Source organism: Ammospiza nelsoni, chromosome 13 (genome assembly GCF_027579445.1).
Source record: "Ammospiza nelsoni isolate bAmmNel1 chromosome 13, bAmmNel1.pri, whole genome shotgun sequence".
Lineage (NCBI taxonomy): Eukaryota > Metazoa > Chordata > Aves > Passeriformes > Passerellidae > Ammospiza > Ammospiza nelsoni.
In genome coordinates, this window is record NC_080645.1 from 10610784 (window position 1) to 10627801 (window position 17018).

General features: G+C 37.4%; 1 long non-coding RNA gene across 1 annotated transcript; it reads right to left on the reverse strand.

The window, feature by feature from the left end:
- Positions 1-1904: 1904 nt before the first annotated feature.
- LOC132079279 (uncharacterized) lies at positions 1905-16742 on the reverse strand. Its single transcript, XR_009419378.1, has 5 exons — positions 16656-16742; positions 9882-9954; positions 5520-5603; positions 4907-5078; positions 1905-1953 (listed from the first exon to the last, which is right to left on the reverse strand). It is a non-coding gene; the product is annotated as an uncharacterized LOC132079279 (long non-coding RNA).
- Positions 16743-17018: the final 276 nt, after the last annotated feature.

Sequence of the window (17018 nt, forward strand, 5' to 3'; positions counted from 1 at the left end):
GCCTGCAGCCTTTCATCAGCAGGCAGCTCCTCTGATATATTAATTGTGAGGAAAAAAGGATAAAAACACTTCCCCCTGCTCAAGTACAGGAAAATATAAGTAAATATGGAGTACAGTAATACTCAAAAGCCTCTGTCCCATGCAATCCATTAACATTTATTCCTGAGCTTCTTATTACAATATAATTTTGCTACTTCTTTATATTTTGAATTTTCTGTATATGGAATCACAGGCAAAAAATTTAATATACAGAACACTGAGACTGTTTATCCTGCAGTACTCTTTCTTTCTTGTTTATCCTTCATAATAATTGTCTTCTCAGCAGCTAGATTGGTTTTTATTTATTTTTACAATTTAAAAAAATATATGCAGTTCTCATTGTTTTTTGCCTACATGCAGTAGTATATTTTGTGGCATTTTAACAAATTAAATTTCACATGGTCAGTTTTACCAAACTGTAATTTTGCAAGAGTAGTTCTCATATTCATGTACAGGAAAGATGAAACAGGTATAACAACTCTAGAGGTAGTGATGGGTTGTAAAGTTTGACCTTATGAAAGAAGTAATGTGATGACTGTTCAAAACTAAACTGTTGGAGGTCTCTGGTATTTTAGGGCCTGTCACAGTGTCCCTCTGAATGCTGCTCACAAATATAAAAGCTGTCTAACCTGTCTTGCAACTAAAATTAAAGTTTATTCCAACTAGTCTGTTCACAGAGCCAGATTCTAAGGGCAGCTGTGACTTGGCAAAACCCAGGTCACATCCATCTTTTCCATTTCAGAATTTCTCTTCCAATCTAAGGTTTAACAAGAAAGAAAAGATTTTATAGTAAATTTGCATATAATTAAGAGGATATACTTGCCATCTAAATGTCTGATTTACATCACTATAGGCTTTGCCAGGAGCACCTCCCAGTGTGCTGAAACCAGTCCTACTTCCCAGGGAATACTCCAGAATTTCAAAGGAATCTGTGTGCCCAGCTTCTGCAAAGTTGCCACCTAACGTCTTTCATCATGTTGACTGAAATCTCAAAACCTGATTTTTTACTGATAGATTAGTTTGGATGCCCAGAGCCTCAAGCAGCACAGCTGCTTTGCAATCTGAACCATGTTCTCCAGCAAGAACAAGGATGCTGACCACACTCTGCAGCCAAATCCAGCCCCTGCAGGTGAATCTGAGGGACACACAGGTGTCTCTGGAGGCAAATCAGCCATATAAAAATCAATATAACCACACAAAAAATATAAGAGGAAAACACTCCCAGGGAGCTTACTAATAGGTTTTTGCAACCTGTCTTTTACATTTAGATTAATCAATAAAGTAAGAACCATCACTGTCAATGTTTAGGCACATAAGCTTCAAAGCTGTATTTCTCAATTTCACATTTTTCTTGGATATTATCTCTAATCAAAATACCCTACTTCCTAATTCACGCCCTAACAGGACATTTTGAAAGAGGGACTTTGATTCCCTGACTAGTTTAGAATATAATGAAAAGGGAATGTTCATATTTTAACATATTTTCAAAAGGAAAACTCAATTTACTTTTAATTCTAGAATTGCAACCTGGCCCCTGTTCACAACCCCCCTGGCAGGCACTGGGGGCTGCTGAGAGGTTGCCACCAAAGCCTTGTCCTTTCCAAGCTGGACAAGATCCAACACCTGAACCACTCATGGTGGCCCTTTGCTGAGCCCCCTCCAGGTTTTCAGTGTCCTCCTTGTTTCCTTTGCTATTTACTAATACACTTTAACAGCTACCCAAAATTATTGGCAAAACAGAATCCCAGAAACCAGTGTTGTCTTCTGATTAAAAAGATGTTTTCTGCTGGTAGATTCTATCCTGAAATCTATCAGTGGCACATGGTATTTCTGAGTTTTCTCATTCTTACCTTTGATATTTATAATGTCTTCCCCTCTTCTAGACATATAATAGCTTATTTACTCACATGTCACCTGAGGAAAGAAGTTGACATAGTGACATTATTGTACTTAGAAGAAATAATGGAGAGATGGTCTCTATTAAAATATGATCACTGACTTGAACTGCATAGAAAAGGCAGTTAGAGAAAAATTCCCATTCTTGTTCTCCCAGGAGCAAAGCTGCATATTCACTTTTGGTTTCAGTCCCAAATTGCAGGAATGTTCAACTGAAAAATGCACCTATTTTCAATTATGGAACTCTTCTGTGCTGCTCTTTTCCTGTGATTTAACTTAACTGCAGCAGAGAGAGGCTGGATGGGAGCAGTGAGAGATGACATCACATCTGCCTGAATTAACAAGGTTACAAACAACTACAGCAAGTTCAGCTGAATGGATCAACAAATGAGCAGAACTACTCTTTCCCATTGCTTCCCAACATAAGTCACAAGAACTCCAGTCTTTGGTAAATTCTCCTTCAAAGCAAGACTAATTAATTTCACATTCTTGTTTTTGTACATATTAATACCTTTTATAAGTCCTTAACCTGAACAGTCATTTAGCTTTTTAAGTTTTAATGTGTTATATCTTTAATAAATAACTTCTGGTGTTGTTTCTTCCACCTTATCTTTCTCCTCTGCACACCATACATCCTGCTGCATATACAAATGCTGCATCTTCTCTCTCTATAAATTATAAAGGATTGTCTATATTAAAGATGTTCTGCTCTGTTTTATTTAATTTCACTGATTAATACTTTTATTCTCTGATCATGCAAATACTTTAAATGCAACCAATGGAAATAATCTCACAACTGAACAACAATAATTTCAGTTTTTACATGTGCAATGAAAACATTTTGTTAATACGCATAATGAGAAACTGAGTCTGGAAAAATAAATTCCATCCCTGACTTGGTTACCAACTTCTCTTTTTGACCTTGACTGTATAAAAGACAAAAAAGCTAAAATTTGGTTTTGCTCAGGGTTCCTCATTATTTGATTCCAATCTGCTGTGTGAGGGACTGAAGCTGCCCTTCAGGGACCCTTAGCTCAGGGATGTGACAATGGCAGAGTGCTTTGCCTCCTGCCTCTCCAGAGGAACTGGAGAAGAAATTTATCCACGCTGTGTTAAAGAGCCACTGAGGATAGTTAAGAAGCATATTTCCTAGTGTTGGGGTTAAGGAGTTAGCTGGATAAGAGCCAGGACTAAAAGAGCTGCAATAACTCAGGGTTGTAGGTCTCAGCTGATTGTCCACAGTTTTTGGCTTAATTCAAAACCACCCTGAATTTTGGCAAAACCTAGGTTCTGCCTCTTCAAACCTCATTAACAATTTCAGTGACCTGGCTGTTACAGAAACATCACCAAAGCAGCATGCACAAGGAAGGAAATGTGATGTGAGGAAAGATAAAGGACTTTGGACAGATGAGCTTCTTGATCAAGTGTATGCAAGTAATAAAGGGTAGTTTAAGACTTATGTGACCTGGTCTGACAAGAGTTGGTGAGTAAATCTCACTGGTATCTCTGACAGAGGAAGCTGTAAGAAACCCCTTATTTGAGATTTGTGGTACTGAGCTGAACATTTTGAAAGTAGACTAAAAAACTTGTCAAACTCTCAGTTTCTGGCACTAAGAAAAACTGAAGAACTGGACCTGCTCCCTCTAACTGTTTTCCTACTTCATTTATTTTCCTTCCAAAGGCTTGGGCTGCAGCTCCCCTCTTTAGATAAACCATATCAAAACCAGGTGGGCGAACATGCTATTGCAATAGCAGAGTGCAAACCTGCAGCTGTTCTCTGCAGAGAACCTGGTATCAGCCACACTCGGTGCTAAAGCTTGGACATCTCATTGGACACTCTGGCTTTTTGCAAGCCCTTCTGAGGCTGCAGTGTAAGAGGGGAAAGATTTAACAATTATTTATTGGTATTTAGTAATTTTTCTTTACCAAAATTAGACTGCCAAGTCCTCCAGGCCATACTTTTCCTTACACTTATTGTTAAGAAAAGAAAACTGCACCAGATCTTTGGCTGATACAAAAGGGAATAGCTTCATGTCTCCAGGGCAGAGCTACAAATTGAAATTATGCAGTAATTAATTCACAATATTGTGATGGCTCCTAAAGAATTCTTACAAATTAAATGAATCACAAGTTGTTTTACTACTTATTTTAATTTTAAAAATAATTTCAACAAATTCCATTCCCCAAGACTCCCATGCTCCTTTCCTTGTCCTTAAAATTTCAGTGGATTGTAAAAAAGGAAAAACTGCAGTAATTTTTCAATGATGTGGTAATAAAGCTTGGTATATCTAATTGTGATAACAAGAAATGATGAAACTGAAGGGTATTTTCAGTATTAGTCAACCTAGGACTCAAATTTTATTTTTCTACAGCTAATTTTCACAGTTCCACATTGAAGAATGTAGTGAATAGGATTCTTATAACACCACTTGAACACCTATTGGTATATAATTAATCACACAGTGTTTTCATGACTGACCTCTAGGAAAACAAGAACAGATTTTTCATTATTTCTCATTTCTAACAGGCAAACTGAGTAAGACAGAATAAAATACTTTTCCAAGAGTCATAGATTAAACTGGACCAAGAGCAGGAGTTCTTGGACCTGTTATTTCCTTTAGCTCATATTTCTAAACCTTTTTTTCTGAAGCCAGTCAGAGCTGTTGAGGTATTGCAGACTGCTTATTCTGCTTTTTGGCAGCACTGCTAATTCTGTGCAAAGTGGTAGGATTTAAATATATGACTTTCACCACTGCTGCCCATATTTGAAGTCCTTCCTTTCATTTAATATTAGATAACTGAAGATATCATTCATAAAATCAGTAATACCACATAAAATTACCTCTTTTTGAGGACAAGACCTGCTCCACTAAAAAACACAAATGGACTCTAATGACATAATTTCTTTAAGGAGCCCTCTCAGCGTTAGTGTGCAAACGACACCAAGGAATTAGAATTCTTTAATACAAACCTTTCTCTGCTTTACTGGTGCCATTAATGGCCCCCTGTGTTCTCAGGAGTGACAGAGGTGGGAAGGAGAGGGGCACATCGTGGTCCTGTGGCACCCAGGTCCTTGAGCTGGCCCCAGGAGCACCTCCAGGTCTTTATCTTTAGAGAGACTTTCTGCCATGGCTGGGGCTGGCCTGAAAAACACATTCACCATTCTGGTATGAGACTGGCTGCTGCTGCCCAGACTGCTCCTGTGTAATTTGGAGGATAATCTGAGCCAAATGAGGAAGATTATTGCATTTTGCAAATGACTGGCAGTAGTCTAAACAAGAGATTAAGATGAGTATATAATTTCTTTGCTCCTTCACCAGAAACAACTGTGTTTATATTTACCAGAAATCTCTTATGTGAACATTTATTTCTAACTAAAGCTGTTTCACCATATGGATCAGATATTTTTCTTTCTCAAAAAAAAAAAATCAGTTAATTTATGATGCAATATTTTTATGACTATTTCTATAGAATGACAGGGGAAACTGGTAACCATAAGGTTTTATCTGTACAAGGAGAAAATGTCAACACTTGTTTGCTGCAAAAGATCTGAAATTGGAGCTAGTAACTTCAGGTATACATACCTGAAGGTGCAGAAGGTGTAAATCTCCTCAATCTGCAAAGCTATGAGCTCTTCACTTCAACTGTGTTGTCATTGTATTCACAAGCTATTAGTTAACAGACAATTAGAAAGAGAAAATAAATTGCAATTTAGGATAACTAGCATTAATAAAATGAGGGAAAAAAAATCCCAATTTAGATACAGAACTAACAGACACGAAAAAACAGAGACATGAGAGGCAAAATGAAATAGGACTATTTCTAACACACTAAACCCCTTACCATCAATATGGTGATTAAGCTTTATCAGCCATACAGCAATTGTTGTCCTTGTTTATTTTTGTGTTGTCAAAAGTTTTCAAATACAAAAACGTAAAAGTCACAATAATTAAAGGAAATGGTGAAAGTTCATCTCTGTTAAATTGAAGTTAAAAAAAAATAGAAAAAAGAAAAAAGGAAGGAAAGAAGGAAGGAGTTTAAAACCTAGATGTTTAGACAGTCCTGCAAGCCCCCTTGTGACCTTACTCTGATATTTAACAAAACATTAATCTTCTTGCCAGCAATTATAAAGAATACAGTGATGTAGCTGGGCTCAGTGAGTGAGTAATAGTAATTCCATTGTTCTCTTTTATTTATGCCTTGGCTGTACCAGGCAGATGAGGTAAGTTGGGGCTTTTTATATGTTATTATTCTGAACTGGCAATACATAAAGGCTGATTACACAAATATCTGTCTGTTTCTGAAGCACTGTTTCACACCTCCTTCCAGCTCATGATCAAAGCGTTTCAACATTTTATTATGAAATCATGAATCCCTGCTTAGTTTGCATATGAATTATAGCCTTTAAAAAAACCACACTGGTGTACAACAGTGACAGTGCCTTTTGAACCAAGGAACAAAACAAGGTGTTACACATTACTTCTGGAAGGCAATGACTTGCTGATTAATTCTGTTTGCTGGAGCACAGTCCAACCTCCCCAGTGAATACATAAGCCTTGAGACCAAAGACATTTTTTTTTGTGAACAGGCCAGTGATTTTTCCTCTTGTAAAAACCAAGCTCTATTGAGGAGCTGAGAAAATGTTGTCATGTAGCTGTAACCAAAACAAAACTACAAGAGCTTCCCTCTACTTTTCCGAAATGCAGTAGCTACTCTAAAAATGGAAAATAATCCAATTGTCCAGTTAACAGCATCCCACTGTACAAACCTTGCTGTGTGAAAGTTGCTGAGTGAGTTCCACCCCTGTGAATAAAGCACATTGAAAGAAGACAGACAAGGAGAGCTCCCTAAGCCATACACAGGCGTCCTGCACCTACTTCTCAGGAAAGCTGCTGCAGTGCCTTTAAGATTCACACTCAGTAAATTTCAAGGATCAAAAAACCACTTTATGTTCAATCTTTGTACTTCAGAAAGAGGAGGGGTCAAGTTACCCACTCTGATTTTTTACCTTCTGAGAAACTTGCATTTCAGAGTCACAGGACTGTGAAGAGAAGACATAGCACTGAGTTTTGGAAGAACAGCATCCAGTAGCTGATGCTTATGCCAAGATGGGGCATTCTTGTATTACCTATACCCCTAACTGAATGCCAGCAGCTGATCTTTTACATATACCATGTTTTCCTCACAGTAGTCTGAAAAAGTGCCATTCCTATAAAATATGGAAAGGATTTTCCAAGTTTGTTTTGCATGATACATATATGAACTGTGAACAATCTTATGAATAGAAATAAAATTTTATAAGGTTTTACTGTCAGTGATTTGCAAGTATTAATTCTGTTGAAAGTCATGCCATTTCTGTCACTTCAGTCAAAGCAGGATTTGGCCCATAATTATTTATTTTCTTTTTGTCATGACATCTTCCCCCTCTGTTTACTTGTCTGTATTGGCAGATGCAGATTCATCTTGATAAATCTCATAATGACACCAAATCAAAATTTAAGATAGGAGGGCAAAGAGAAACTACTTCTGTTTCATGACCTGCCAAAAGAATAATCTAAACTGTGATTGCTGCACTTCCCCACAGCTGTACAGTTAAAGGTCCTGTGGCCAAGACAACAGCCAAGCTGAGAACTCTTGGTTTGTTAAAAGATTTTTCAGATCATCAGTAGGTGGCTGAAGTAATTAAACTTAATACAGCATTTATTTTCTGAACAGCAAAAATCTTTGCTTGTGACACTGAATCGTATTTTCCTTTTGGAGGAAACGCATGGAGGTTATCCAAAAGGAGGTTCAGCTGAATGGCATCTGTGTAACCTGGCTCTGCCTCACTGCTGGGCTCTGGGGTCCTGAGCACTCACACATCTTTTGTCATGATATCAGCCAAGGAGTTCTTTGGCTGGCCAATTCAACACATTTGAAACATTCTGTAAAGCTAGCTACCACTTCAGATGTTATCTGTGAAATAATTCTGAATGTGCATCTTTGACCTTATAATCATTTCTTCAGCACAGCCTAAAATTGGGTGGGTTTAGATTCTGTGCATTAGAGAAATTGCATTTTTTACCCTAGCACATTTTAAAGCAGGGCAGAACAGCATTGCAGTGTGTGAGACTAGCAATTATGCTTTTATCAGTATAAATACATTATTATTGAAATGAATGAATTAATATATAAAACCTCCATGTGCAGACTTAATAAAAGGGCCAGACCAAAGAAGGAGAGATCCCTGTCTGAATGTCAAACTTCAGAAAATAATCCATCTGGTTCTATTCACAGACAGACAGGCCACATCTCAGAGTACCTTGCAAAATCACTGCTCTCCATGCATGAGACACAAACTCACAAAGGCAAGAATTCAGAGTTGAGCCTTAAGCCCTGTTCATAATTTGTTTCATTGTTCCAGCACATATGAGATATGTAAGACCCCCAGCAGCTTTGAGGCTCCTGTTCTGTTCCTGCACAATAGGGGTGAGTTAAGGATTGCATTGTGTCTGTACCCCCTCAGTTCTGGTGCCTGTGTAAGCTTTAAAGAAGATATTTTGAGTTATCTGAATGAGGTTTTATGGTAATGTTGAAACAACAAAATAATATTTGGGAAAAGTAATACAATCCTCTCTCAAACTAAGATACATTCAAACTGGCTCAGTATATCATGTAATTCATTATATGGAATTACACCATTTCTCTGAGCTATGAATTTACATAGTACTAGAAACCATATGAGATAGTAAAAGACACTTGTAGCCAGTGCTGTAAGAAAAATATTTTTAATATGAGAAAATATACTTTCTCAGAACAGATACTTATATGCTCAACCTAGTAAATTTCTACTTCAAAACCTAATTTTATGTAACAAAAATTTATCAAAGCTAATGATACATAATTTGGTTTTGTCCATTTTTTACACTATTATCTTAATAATTATTTTGTAGTCTCATGAATCCCTGACTTTATGGGATAGATATTGCATTAGCTAGACTCTAATGGATCACGACGACAGCTACTTTTAGAAACACTCCTGTATCACATGCACAGAACCCATCACCACAGAGTATTTAAATAATATTAAATACATACAGATAAATATCATAATTAAATGCAGTTACCACAATAAGATGCATTCAAAAGGCTTAGAAATCCTCATTCTTTATCTATTTTCTACTAAAGTGTATAGAACATAAGAGCCTTTCTGTAAAACTTGTAAAAATTATACTTTCAATATTATCAATGGGGAATTGAGCTGCACAAAAATTTAGTGTGCACCTTGAGGAACTCAGAATTAAAAAGTTTACCCAGGAACACAATGGGATTGTATTATGCTGATGCAATTATGATATTATACCATTTGCCACTTTGCTGGCCCATGGAGACTTGTATTCTCTGCTTGGAAATATCTGATCGTTTTGCAGGTTAACTAGTGATAAGATTGTTCACAGTTCTAGAGCTCCAGGTCAAGATGACTTCTAGGGCTCCCAAAACTGGAACATGTAGAGAATTTTAGTTAAGTATTGCTGGCTTGAGGACATCTTTAAGATTAGAAAAGAGCCACAAGCTCAGCACAACCAGTAGAAGTCCTAGAGCCCAAGTTATTTTCATTTCAGATTTCTGAATCGTGAAAGCAAAGGACTGTAATGAGATTTTATTACCCAGAAGCAAAGCTATAAGTAGCAATGATTTTCGAAAAATCCTGAAGAAACATGAGGTGGAATACTGGGCTCTTCTGGGAGTAAAACAACCTTCAGCTTTTTAGGGTAGGTAGGTGCTGCTTTCTGAGGGCTCTGGCTGCATTCAACTTGGCTGAACTTCTAAGAAAAGCAGTTAAACTTCTCTTTTGAATACTCCTGCTGTCAGAACGCTGTGGGTACCCTTCTAATTTGGGAAAGTGGACAGGGAAGAACAAAGGAGGGGGATATAAACACTGCCTGATTAACACGCACGTATCTTACCTTGAAATTCTCTGAAAAATGTTTCGTTTCCTCTTGCTCTCCAGCTGCAGTTGGGGTTGCAGTTATTAAATTTCTGCAAAAGTGAATGAGGAAAAACTTACTTTGGGGCTCTAACTTGGCATTCAACACTTGAGACTTCTGTTGGTGAGGTAATCTTAGCTTGCTCACACTTGTTGTTGCCATATGGAATTTAGAGCAACCTTTGACTCTGGTTTCTTCTCTCTTTCCTATTCTGAGCTACTACTTCCACTATCAACTGCATTTATACACATTTCCAAACTGTTCTTCCAGTTGCAGCAGTATATCTAGGTCAACTTCTAATCAATGACTGTAAGAGCCTTCTTGACAAGCTTGCTACACTTTGCTCTTGAAAATGGAGACTCATAGGACTCAGCTCAAGAGATTTTCTATTTTCCCCTAAATTTTCTCATTACTCTGATGTTTGTTACATTTCTTGAATTCATTCACGTATATCACACCGATGGTCAGTTTGCACAGCCATTCTACAATATAACTGAAAAATGCATCCATTACTATGATCACAGAAGCATTTGGTGATTTTGTAACTTTAAAACAACCTGTTGTGGTGAGACAACTCAAAGGCTCACACAAGAATGTACAAAACCAAAAGGTCAGACGCTCTCTCTTGGTACTCATCCTCAGAGGCATGGAGAAGCTCAAACACACACATACCCCAAAAAAAGGTTTTCACTAAGAATTGGAGGTTCTGCTCTTGGGTGCACTTGGACAATCATTCACAGAACCCACAATTTCAGCTTCCTTTCTTGTGCCCCCGTGGTTTGAATGAACTTGCATTTCCAAGCACAGCTGGTCACTCCTCCTTTTCTCCAGTGACTTCACCTCTTTTGCTCAGTATATGAGGGAGCTGGAACCTCTCCTAAAGTAATTTTAATGTATTTTTGCTACCTTCTGAGGAGTTTTGAAAGGCAAAATTGTCTTCTACTGAGGCTACTCTACATTAGTCTAAGGAACTTGGGAATTGTCTCACAAAACTTTTAACAAAGTAACAAGGAAGTTTTGCTCATAATAAGATAATAAACCCTTAAAATTGGGTTCCTAATCCCGGTCCCATTCAATGAGATTCTGGAACTTAATTCCCATGGTCTGCACCTTGGAAATTTTGGCGCAAGGGAAATGAGATGAAAATTGGTTTCCCATGAAACTTCATGTCAGGTTTGGTACAGGAATGGTGTGGCAAACATCCAGGCAAAGACAGCTGATTGCCACAGGCAGGGAGGTAAGCATTGGTTCTGCAGCCTCTGCATCAGCCACGTTGCACTGCTGAGCAGAACAATTCTCAAATACTTTTAAAAGCTAAACTCCAAATGCACAGAAAATGGCTATGGGATTGAGCCATATATGATTTTTAAAGATATCTTTTGTCTCTGTAGCATCTGTTCTCATTATGAACTAATTTTCTTATCTATGCTTGGGTCCATTTCTTAAATCTAAACACAGGACAAATATTTCCACTGGCTTACATGGGCGTTTGAGTTTGAAAATAATACTTTCAATATGGTTAATTCATCAGAAAAATAAAAAATACATTTGCACAATTTTAGTACATTTCTTCCTTTAGTACTTCTCTTAACTGTAATTGTAAATTTACATTACTTTGTAAATTATGCTTATAATTATCTATATAATCTCAGCATCTTTAACAAATTAAGAATAAGATGTATCAGTGAAAAACAAGTTACATCCACTTGAAATAAATTAAGCTGCTATTTATATCTGATACACATTCTTCCCAGTCATGATGGGACTGATGTAAGACCATCACTTCAGTCAGATATTCCTGTCTCTCAGACATTTCCTCGCTCTCTCTTGCCAAAGTCTCTTGTTAACTGTTCATGAAAGGTCTTCCCAGAGACTGATCTGCTGCATGAGGTCCTTAGCATGACCCTCTTTATTCATGCTGAGATCATATCTACTGATTTTCTAGCTCTTCTCCTACAGGTTCTGTGCTGCAGTCCTTCCTTTTTGAAGCTTCTATTTCCATAGATGACCATTACTTTCTTATGTTTAATTCCTCCTAAGTGCTGTAATTTCCCAAATGTTTTTAATTCCATAAGCTGTTTCCTGTGATCTTCTCCAGACTACTTCTCAGCATGGTTTTCAGCTTTCTCTGGGGCTATATTTTTTTTATCCACCTCTTCCTCTCCTCTCTCTTCCCTCAGCATACAACAGCACTGGCCTCCTTCAGCCATAGCTCATTTGTCTGTTTAGCATCTGTTTGTCATTCATACCCCTTGATGTTAGAACACTCATCTTTTTCATATTCCCATCTACAGCCCACTGTGAATAGTTGCACAATGCCTTGGAGTCACCATAAGCGTTTAGTGCTATTTCTTCCATTAGAATATTTGCATCCTTATCTCCAGTGCTCTCCTTTTTCCCTGGGAAGTTTTAATATTGTCATCACTGCTTTGAATTTACTGTTTCCTGCAGCTGATCTTTAATTAGAAAGCTGTAATGGGACAGTGTACTTGCAGAAGCCTCATTGCAGAAGTCTAGACTCCATGTATAAGAATCTGTCCCTAAATACAGAGTTTGTCAAAATGCCATTCCTTTTATTATCCATTACTTTTGTTATTGATAAGGGAACCCACTGAAAATGTCCTAATTTGTCCCAGCACTCAGAATTCACAAACACCACAAATAAACTGGCATCACTTCATGAAAATAACATTGTAGAATTTACTTTGGGGACAACAATTGCTAAAATTGGTTTGTAGTAGCCATGTTCTTCTAAGCTCTCTCTGTTGTGTTTCTCTACACAGCTGTGAATCAATTCAAGCTAAACAAGGTAGAATTTTCACAGAATGTTCTATCCTGAGGCTAAATGATTTTTCCCCCCATTGCCCTGAAACTATTGTAATCAGTATTTATTCTTGAAAAAACTTGAAGGCCATAATCATATATTAAGTCCCTGTTGCGACATGTAAATACACCCATTTTTTATACAACATAAGAGAGCTTGCAAGCCATGCATGTGAGTGATACAGTGAACACAAAACAGATGAGGAAAGCCCAAGGTAACAGGGAGATGATAATGGCTGGGGTAATAAGCAGTGCTACTGCACCTCAACTGCTTGGCTATGATTAAACTAATGTAATAACTGCTACATGCTAAGAGAAGGCATTAACAGCAGAATGGTGGTTTATTGTCTGCTCTCTTCTGAAATTTACTCAGCACCAAAGTATTTATTAGAAACATATTTATTGTATACTCACTTTTGGATGGGCCATATGTTCCTCTGCTGATGATGTAATAATTTGTGTTTATTTTTTTTTAAGTGCTGTATAAAAAGACTTAAAGATGAAACTGGAACAAGTCATTAGATATCAGTGCTGAATGTGAGATCAGTTTCATAGGAAGACAGTCATGCCTCCAACAAGAAGTTTGCTCTAATGAAATGAAGGAGATCAAAGATGATAGAAAGCAAAGCTACGTAATGAAACAGCGATTTAAGAAGCCTGGGACATTTATTTTATTTTCATTGTAAGATAGGTTACTTGCCTTACTGTTTGGTATTGTTTATTCTGGTGTCTGTACATGGTTTTGATTATATTAATTACATTATTGGCCAAATTCTAAACTGTTGTAAATCAAAATTACTATTCTGACTCCAGTGAATGACAGTGACTTATACCAGCTGATAATCTACCCTTCAATGCCTTACAAATGCAGGATAAAGACTTGCAAGCCTTCTAAGAAGTTTGTTTGTTTGTGAAAATGTTACAATTTATTGCCATTTTGCAAATGGATAGAATTTCTTGCTGTAAATACTTTAATTACTATTATAAAATGAATTGAAATTTAATTAAAGATAAAAAAAGCACAGTGGAAATTTTTAAAAGGATAAAGCCAGTGAGAAACACTCCCAGATTTGAATGTCATTTTTACAGTAATTTGAACCAACATCTGAAACGTGTTATATAATTTTAAACATATACTAAAAATTATTTTCTTCCAGCTTAGAGCAAGTGCAGACTCAATAGCTGTTCCAAAGCTTTTAGCTATTTTCCCCCTCAATCTCTAGACATAAACAAACAAGAATGCTAATTTAAAAAGTTACTTCAGGCAATAATCTTGTCAAAGTAGTTAAAGAGGTTTAGACTCAATCATCAGAAGGTAAGGCAACATCTAGAGAAAGCATTCATCATATAAATACATTGCATTTATTTAGTCAGTGATTCTCCAGCAGTTTGAAACAAATGCCTTGGATATTATTAAAAAATGTTACTTTTTCTCTTAATGAGAAAAGCAAAGGTGTGTTTGATTCTCTTAAGGTGAAAAATGAACATGACACCGTTCCAAAAGGCATTTATGATACTAAATAGGTGGGCAGGTTTCACTGAAGATTGTTGTACCCTAAATTCCCTAAATTTTCCCTCAGAGGCTGTCACCAATGGCACCAGGTGCTGTTTCTCCTCTGTTTCCCCCTTTACTGGGGTTTATGGAGGGCCAAGACAATTGGGGAAAGCTAAACCTGATTTCTAAAAGGACCTCAGAGTAGTTTGTGTGCAGGCACTGTCAGCGTGTCAGCAGCTCAACCGTGGGCTTCCTTGGAAAAGGAATGCAAGCTCAGCGGGTTTTATTGGGCACAGCTGAAGGGCTGGACACCAAATGCATCTCTCAGGGTCTGAGCAGGCTGCACACACATCTGGAGGGCCCTAAAGAAGGCGAGAGAGGCCTTTGAGCAGGCAGAGCTGTGGTGGTGCCATTCACCAGGGCCTCAAGGGGCACCTGCTGGGAAATTTGGGCACAGCAAATGACACCTGCAAGATTTCAGCCTAGAGAACATTTTCAAATGAGTTGCAAAATAGCAAGAACTTGAATGCCTCTTAGAAGAATGCAAACTCCAGTGAACATTAAACACCCTCTTGTGCTGACACAGACACTATTCATGGAGCCCCCTGTGGAAATCAGCAAAATCCCTGGGGAAGCTGACAACTCTTCCACTGGCACTCACTGCTCCCATCGTGTGTGTATCCAGGTAGCTACCTTCAAAATAGACCCTTCATGGTGCAGTGTGACACGCTGAGGATTTGTATTGATGGTGTAGCTCAATATGCTGGTCCAAATGAACTTAATGTTCTGTAATTTATGCCTTTCTTTTTATGACAACATGCCCTCATGTTTTTCCAAAAATAAATGTATAACTTATTATTTTGGGCACTGATCCACTTTACACATTTCCTGATCTGCCCTTGTGTTACTGGAAAACATTTTCCAGGATGAAAGCTCATCCTGGTTTGTGCAAGCAATAAAATCAATTTCATTGAACAGAGATGATGGTTGCACAAATATGTATATTGTGTTAAACACAAATGTTGACATTTATCAATATGATTTAGAACCAACCAGATAAATTTCTTCTAGTAGACCAAACTTTTAATAGTATATTTACGTAATACTTGCATTGAACTTAGAACAGCCTGTGTTCTGCATAATGTTTCAAATAGGAGTGCTAAATTGGTGCATTTCTTTTCCATTGAACAAAGATTTTATGTTTCTGGCAATGGTTTTGTAAGATACTGTACTTGTTAGCCAAAAAAACCACTCAGAAAATAACCCCACTCCTACTTTAATGTACAACTATAACAACGGGGTTTTTCTAGGAATGTATATGACCCATCTTATTTTTACACATTATATTATTTCTTTTTCCCAAATGTCAAAGATACTCATCTTAGTGAAGGGCTTCTTATGGATCATGTTTCCCTATTTTTTTTCTAGGCTACCCTCAAGATGAATGAACTTTATCTTTCCAGGAAGTTAAATTTTATATTTAAAATGTGAAATCTTGTTGAGTTCCAGGGTCAAGTGCATGGTTTCAAAACATATGGCTCTCTAATTTCTAGCTATATTTAACATTCTTTTGTCTTGAAACATTTTACACAATTTCTCAGAAATGCCATTTGTTTAAAAATAAAAATAAATTTTTCTGAATAAAGTCTCCAGCAGGACCTCTATTTACATACAGGACACAACCCTGGCAACAATTTAACTCCAGCTAGTTGGAGAAATTCCACCTGGACTAAATGTCCCACAATCAAACTGGTGTGTGTTCCAGAAGAAGGTTCACTATCAATGACAACTGAGAGTATGTTGCATTTCTCTTTGCATCAAGAGAAATATAATCATTTGTGCAGGAATTTTACATAGGCAAGTGAGCCTAAATTATTCCACTTTGTGCTGGGCCTTGCTCTCAGAGCACTTCATGGGGCACTTGTAGAGAGCCCCAGGTCAGACTGGGATTCCCACACAATCTGGCAAGAGTGCACTACCATCTAGGCTATACACATTTCATCAATAAACCACTCCCAGATGTTTCCCTGTTAAATATTTCAGCTGGGGAATCAGGACCTCCAAGATATAAAACTAAATAAACTGCAAGTATTTGAGTGTTTCAGAGTTACTCATAAGAGAAATGCTAAGACATGCTTTTGGGAGCTATGCTACTTCTAATATCATTAGGAAAGAGCCAGTCCTGAATAAACATGAAGAATTTGAGAGCTACTATAATTAACACATGAATACAGCTGACTTTGTAATGGCCAGCACTGTTTCATTAATGAAAGTGTTCTGTTATGCAATCTGGATAAGATCCAGAGTGTTCCCCCCACAGAACAAGTGATAACTCCTGCACTACCTTGCATCAGGTGCATAGCAATGGTGTTACACAGCAAGGCTACTTGATCCATTAAAAATGCAAGAAATAAATAACTAGTGAGGATACTTACAATTGGGATACTCTTAGAAGACAGAATTGAGTGCCACTTTCCTCTTACCCACTGTGTCTCACATGCAATCAGTTCTGCCTTACACCTGCACAAGAGAAAATTGAATGGTTTAAGGTTTTGACGAAAAAAAAAGTATCTAATATGGCCTAATCAGTCATAGAGATGTGGCAGCATCCTCCTGCCTTGCAGATTCTCACTAAATATTCTAACCCCTCCTAGACACCTTCTGAATCAATTTTCTCAACTACTCCTATTGAGATTTTAATGTAGAATTTCTATAGTTATGCAGAGATAACACAGAATTATTGCAGAAATATCTCTACAGTACTGTAGAACTATTTACTGGAGCTGAAATTCAAAATG